Genomic DNA, 6,000 nt, shown 5'->3' on the forward strand with positions numbered 1-6,000 from the left:
AGAGCCTTCCACCACCCCAGGACAGAGCCCATGTCCCCTGGATCTGGCCGTATCTGAGGACCCTGAGTGGGCTCACAGGACACAGACGGTCCACGGTGTCTCCTGAAAGCTCCATCCACAAACAGGAATGTCATCCCCCAATGTCTCCCAGGGAAACCACACCTACACACGGCACTTGGTGTTATGTGGGGCAGTGTGGGACCAGAATAACTCCTCTCCTGGCTGATCGGTGTGTGAATAAATCAGCCACAGCCAAAAATAACCTCTGGACATTTTTTGACTCCTTCCTGGAAAACAGTTTGGGGCTGCTGCTTGAAAGAAGCCCAGATCTACTTAGTTACAGCTGCCAGACACTGAATTACAGGGCAGATTAAGTGGATTATGGATTTTGTGCAAGCGCATCTTTCCCCTCTGTGCCCGCAGCCCCTGGCACTGGGAATGCCTGCATGGGGAGCAGTTCTGGGCACTACCACCAAGCCTATTTAACTCATGATCCAGAGCCATCAGCTTTATGACACCTGTGTTAATGCCCAGCGAGCCTATAAACACCTTCCCAACTCTGGAACCAGAAAGGCCAGGCTTTGGCAGAAGAAAATCCATGTGAGGATGCTCTGCACTGTTGAGACTCTGAAAAGGTGAGAGTTGGGCTGGGGCCAGACATCCCCTTCTCCCAGGCTCCAGATATCCCATGTTCAGCCCAACTCCCTCCTCTGGGCTATGGACCCCTGGGTAGAGTGTTTGCCCTGTGCCAGCACATCACATCATGATGTGGCCAGGAGGGAATTTGGAATTGCAGAGAAAATTCCACCAGGAAAGGATGGAAATGAGAAGTTTAAATGCATGCACCTGCCGTGTGGGCAGCAATTCTCTGGAAGGCAGGATGTGGAGTCTAGGCAGGAGGAGCTTCCTTCCTTCCTTCCTTCCTTCTTTCCTTCCTTCCTTCCTTCCTTCCTTCCTTCCTTCCTTCCTTCCTTCCTTCCTTCCTTCCTTCCTTCCTTCCGCCACTTCCTTCCTTCCGCCACTTCCTTCCTTCCGCCACTTCCTTCCGCCACTTCCTTCCGCCACTTCCTTCCGCCACTTCCTTCCGCCACTTCCTTCCTTCCGCCACTTCCTTCCTTCCGCCACTTCCTTCCTTCCTTCCTTCCTTCCTTCCTTCCTTCCTTCCTTCCTTCCTTCCTTCCTTCCTTCCGCCACTTCCTTCCTTCCGCCACTTCCTTCCTTCCGCCACTTCCTTCCTTCCTTCCTTCCTTCCTTCCTTCCTTCCTTCCTTCCTTCCTTCCTTCCTTCCTTCCTTCCTTCCTTCCTTCCTTCCGCCACTTCCTTCCTTCCGCCACTTCCTTCCTTCCTTCCTTCCTTCCTTCCTTCCTTCCTTCCTTCCTTCCTTCCTTCCTTCCTTCCTTCCTTCCTTCCTTCCTTCCTTCCTTCCTTCCTTCCTTCCTCCCTCCCTCCCTCCCTCCCTCCCTCCCTCCCTTCCCTCCCTCCCTTCCCTCCCATCCCTGCGCCCGCTATTTAAAGCTCTGGCCCCGCTGCCACCGCCTCAGCGCCCCGCGGAGGAGCTGCCCGCGCTCCCAGCACGGCTCTGCCTCCGGACCAGCCACACCAGGGGCTGCACACGGCAGGAGCTGCAGGGAGAGGCTCCATGCAGCAAAAACCACCGGGAGCTGCCCTCTCCTGGACACGGACAGGAGGATGGGGAAACGAGCTCTCATCTGCCACTTGTTTTCTTCTTTTTTCATGTTTGGATGCAATTAAAGGCAGGCACCCAGCCGGCGCCTCCTCGTGCTTGCTAAGAGAAGCATGGCAGGAACTGAAAACCAGGAGCAGAAAAAAAAATAATCTGCATTTCAGATAAATTCCAGCCTTGTCAGTCCTGCAGGATTACAGAGCTGGAGACAGCGACCCACGAGCTGCTTAAAACATCAGGGTGAAGATTCAGCTAAGGAAGGGCAACGTGGAGGACACAGGGTCAGTCCCCTCCTGGCCAGTGGCTTTTGGAGAAGGTTTAACATCCAGCTCCCAAACCCTTCTGTGGGATGGGAATCACTGCACTGCCAGGGCTGCCCAGGGCCGAGGGGCAGCAAATTTTGCACAAAAATGAGAGAGATGAGCAGATACTTCATTCATAAAACCACAGAATCACAGCATGGCTTGGGCTGGAAGGGACCTTAAAGCTCAGCTCATTCCAACCCCCTGCCATGGGCAGGGACACCTCCTACTAACCCCTACTAACCAAGCCCTGTCCAGTCTGGACATGGACACTTCCAGGGATTGAGAGGCAGCCACAGCTTCTCTGGGGAACCAGGAGGTGTGCCAGGGCCTCCCCACCCTCACAGGGAGGAATTCTTTCCCAATATCTAATCTAAACCTCTCTTCTTTCAGTGTGAACCCTCTTGTCCTGTCACTCCATTTCCTTATGCAGAGTCCCTCTCCAGCTCCCTTGCAGCCCCTTCACACCATGGACAGGGATCTGGGGTCTCCACACAACCTCCTCCTCTCCAGGCTGAACTGCCCTCAGGGCATCCTCACCCTACAAATGAACTCAAGGCTTTTACCCTGTCCCCACAAGGGTTTCAACCTGCTTGACCACATAGCAAACAGAAATAAAATCCAATTATATCTGCACAACTTTTTTTAGCAAAGAGCCTGGAATAATTTCCCACAACTTCTGCTCCAGATGGGCCCAAGTACTGACTTGTCCCCCAACACTGCAGTTGTTCCATGTGATATTTTCCCTCCTCCCTCCTAAATGCCAGCCCGTGTGAGCACACCCACACGGGCACCCACCTCCAAGCCTTTCGTCTGCTCAGAGAGGAGGCCTTGAAGCACTGAAAACTCCCAACCATATCCCCCAGGAGCCTGGCCAAGGCTTGGACCCACCTGCAGGGCCCACGGCAGAGCCCTCAGCCTGGGGCAGGTTTGTCATCCCACACCTGGTGCTTGGAAGATCCCAGAAATCCTCTGTAAGGAAGGTGCTGTCATTGTGTCATTCACACCTCTCTGGGAGGGCAGCTGGGCAATGGATCCAACAACCTTCTCCTCCAGTTAATACTCAGAGACCTCACAGCTCAGTTTTGGGAGCCATCTGGGAAACCTCTGGCTAACCAAAGCATTCTTTAGGAGGAAATTAATTGTGAATTAAGGTTTCAAGGTTAGAGAAAGAATACAGTATCTTTCTGGTTTGCTGGAAACCCTGAAATGGCACTCCCCAGGCAGAGGATGGACACTCATGTCAACGTCTCTCCACGTGCCCAGAGTGGAGCCCTCCAGAGGTAGTTGGGCCCCAATTTGAGTTCAGCTCCCTCTGAGGCTCCAAGAACATCTCTCTCAGCTCCAGTGTGAAATTCCAGCTCCAGCACAGTGTCAGGCTCTTTCCCAGCACTGATTCAGGACCTCCACATCCTCATCCAGCACAGTGGGACCCACCAACTCAGCCTCACTCAGCCTCCTCCTCATCCCTGTCCTCATTCCCAGCCCCCAGTGGGAGCTGCCCCAAAGGACAAGACTTGCAAAAGTGTCCCTCCAAAGATGCAGATGAGAAGGGTTTCGGTGGGGGTTTTAGCCCTGGTGTCTCCTGAGACAGCTGAGACAGGCAGGAACCCAAATCTCCAGCTGTCCAGTCCCTCTGCATCTGCACTGGAGCTGCTGCCAAGCTCAGCTGGACCAGGACAGAGCAAGAGCCACTCACCACAGAGACACAAAGCTGCACAGGGATGAGATGTTTAATCCCACACCTGCCAAGCTGGCCACTCCAGAAAGCTGGATCTGTCCATCAGTCCCACCACTGGTGTCTCAGGAACCAGCCAGTCCAGAGGCACCCCTGCCCTCCTGCTGGTGACACTGGTCCCAGCCTCTGGGCTGACTCCTGGGAAAGAGCTGCAGGAGGAGCAAGCACTGAAGCTGGGAAGGCACCTGAGCACCACAGGGTGCCAGGGATGTGGCAGCAGGGACCTGTGCTGATGGCTCCTTGACAAATCTCCAGGGAAGTCCCTGGTGATCAGTGCTGTTCCCCAAGGAGCACATGCAGGGAGCAGCACACCGTGAAGGCCCCAAGAGCACAGGTACCTGAGGCTCTCAGACTGATCATCAGAGACACAAAGACACGCAAATTTCCACATCCTGCTGTGTGGGCGGCACCACAACCAAGAAACTCCCAAACCACACAGGCACATTCATCCAGGTCCCAAACTCTAGCTCACGCTTGCCTCTGGACCAGCTCCTGCTCACACAGTGGCTTGGTGGTATTAAACCCACCAGGAGAACCTCATTCCAGCATCCAGCAGATGGTGGCAAATGAGCTAAAATGAACACTTTGCCAATCCTGACTTGGCCAAAACCAGGGCCTCCCCAGAAGGGTTTGCACAGCTTTAACAAAACCCAGTTCCCTAAGCCAATTGCTGCTCTAATGATGCAATTGAGGGGATAAACAAGCCCTTCAAGGCTGGTTATTCAGGAGCAAACAGTGCTGTCTGGAGGCAGCTTGCAGCAGCCCTGTGAACAGAGCTAACAGAGGCTGGGAAGCAGTGTGGGCACAGCTGGAGCTGGCCAAGCTCTGCTGGCCGGGCCGAGCACGCAGGCCAATGTTTAGGCTGAACCAGATCCATGAGCATCTTCCCAATTCTGAGCTGGCCCTGCTTGGAAGGCATTCACCTGGTGCTGAGCTCCAGGAGTGTGTGTGTGGCAGCATCCCCACGAGCCAGTGCAGCCCTGAGCTCGGAGCCAGGCAGATAGTGGGGCTGACACAGAGCTCAGCACTGAGTGGATGCTCCAGGGCTGCAGGCAGCAGGGAGGAAGGCAGGAGGAGACAGCACTGGGAAATCAGAGGACTGGGAGAAGGCCATGGGAGGACGAGGCTCACCCGCATTCCTGCCTTCCCCTCGGTGTAAGGTACAATCTGGGAAGGGGATGCAAAGGGACAGCTTGGGAGCATATGGGGGTCTGCCAGAGGCAGAGAGCAACTGAAAATCAAGACCCCCCTCTATCGATTTAAGGAATCACTGTCTCCTCCCTGCCCCCCATAGCATGCAGCCTCGGGGGATGTGCCGACCCTTCACCCTCCTGCCTGCACACCCAGTGGGGATGGGGCAGCGCATCTCCCCGGCTCTCGGTTCGGGGCCCGTGCACTGAGGGGAGCAACCCTAGCTCAAATGCTCGGTTTGCGGGTAAAGCCGGGGCAGAGCAAGTCCCCCCTCCAACCCAGCTCGGCGTGAGAATGACACTCCCCAGCTCAGACTCAATCCAAGGGAAATGAGGGAGCTGAGCACACCCTGACTCAGACACCCCCTCCAAGGGGTAACGGGTGGGAGATGAAGAAGCACCCCCGGAGCGAGTCAGCCCCTTCCGGGAGGGGCAGAGCATCCCCCGGGGCACGGCAGGCTGAGCATCCCTACTGCGGCCCCGCCCGGGGGGCAATGGGGAGCATCCCCGGTAGGGGGGGTGGGGGGAGGAGGGCAAAGCATCCCCGGAGGGTGGCAAAAAGGGCACAGCCCGCCGAGTCTAGCCCCACCGGGGCTGAGCGTACCCACGGGGGGGCCGAGCATCTCTCGGGGGGCAGCAGAGCATCCCCGGGGGAAGCAATACAGGCAGAGCCCTCCGGGTCCGGCCCCACCGGGGGGGCTGAGCACCCCCGGGCGGCCCCACGGGGCTCAGGGGGGCAGAGCTCCCCCCGGGCGGCCCCGCGCGGGGCCGAGCATCCCCCGTGGGCAGCGCGGCCCCGCCCGCACTCACCGCCCGCCGAAGTCGCTGGAAGCCGCCGCTGCCGCCGCTGCCGCCCCGCCCTGCCCCGCCCACTGCGTCACCGTCCCCGCCTGGCCACGCCCCCGGCCACGCCCCCGAGCGGCCCCGCCCCCAGGGGAGGGGGCCGGGGGTCGGGGGCCGGGGGTGCTCCCGGGGACAGGCACCTCCCTGGGGACAGCGTACCCCTGGAAAGGCGAGGGACCCCTCCTCTGGGCGTCACAAGGCTTTCAGGAGCGACAGGAATCCCCCCAGGGGAACTCTCCTGGA

The 6,000-nt window shown here is 57.7% G+C and overlaps 1 protein-coding gene across 6 annotated transcripts in view; it reads right to left on the reverse strand.

Moving 5' to 3' along the window:
• PPFIA4 (PTPRF interacting protein alpha 4) overlaps window positions 1–5,743 on the reverse strand; it is a 63,222-nt gene extending 57,479 nt beyond the window's left edge. For all 6 annotated transcript variants that reach the window (XM_054290656.1, XM_054290658.1, XM_054290662.1 and 3 more), the window contains exon 1: window positions 5,725–5,743. The gene's annotated coding sequence lies outside the window, so the exon portion shown is untranslated. The remainder of the gene's footprint in view (window positions 1–5,724) is intronic.
• Between the last annotated feature and the right edge of the window lie 257 nt (window positions 5,744–6,000).

The sequence above is a fragment of the Melozone crissalis genome, unplaced genomic scaffold (genome assembly GCF_028551555.1).
Source record: "Melozone crissalis strain CALT ecotype California unplaced genomic scaffold, PUWL_Pcris_2 ptg000086l_1, whole genome shotgun sequence".
NCBI classification, from domain to species: domain Eukaryota; kingdom Metazoa; phylum Chordata; class Aves; order Passeriformes; family Passerellidae; genus Melozone; species Melozone crissalis.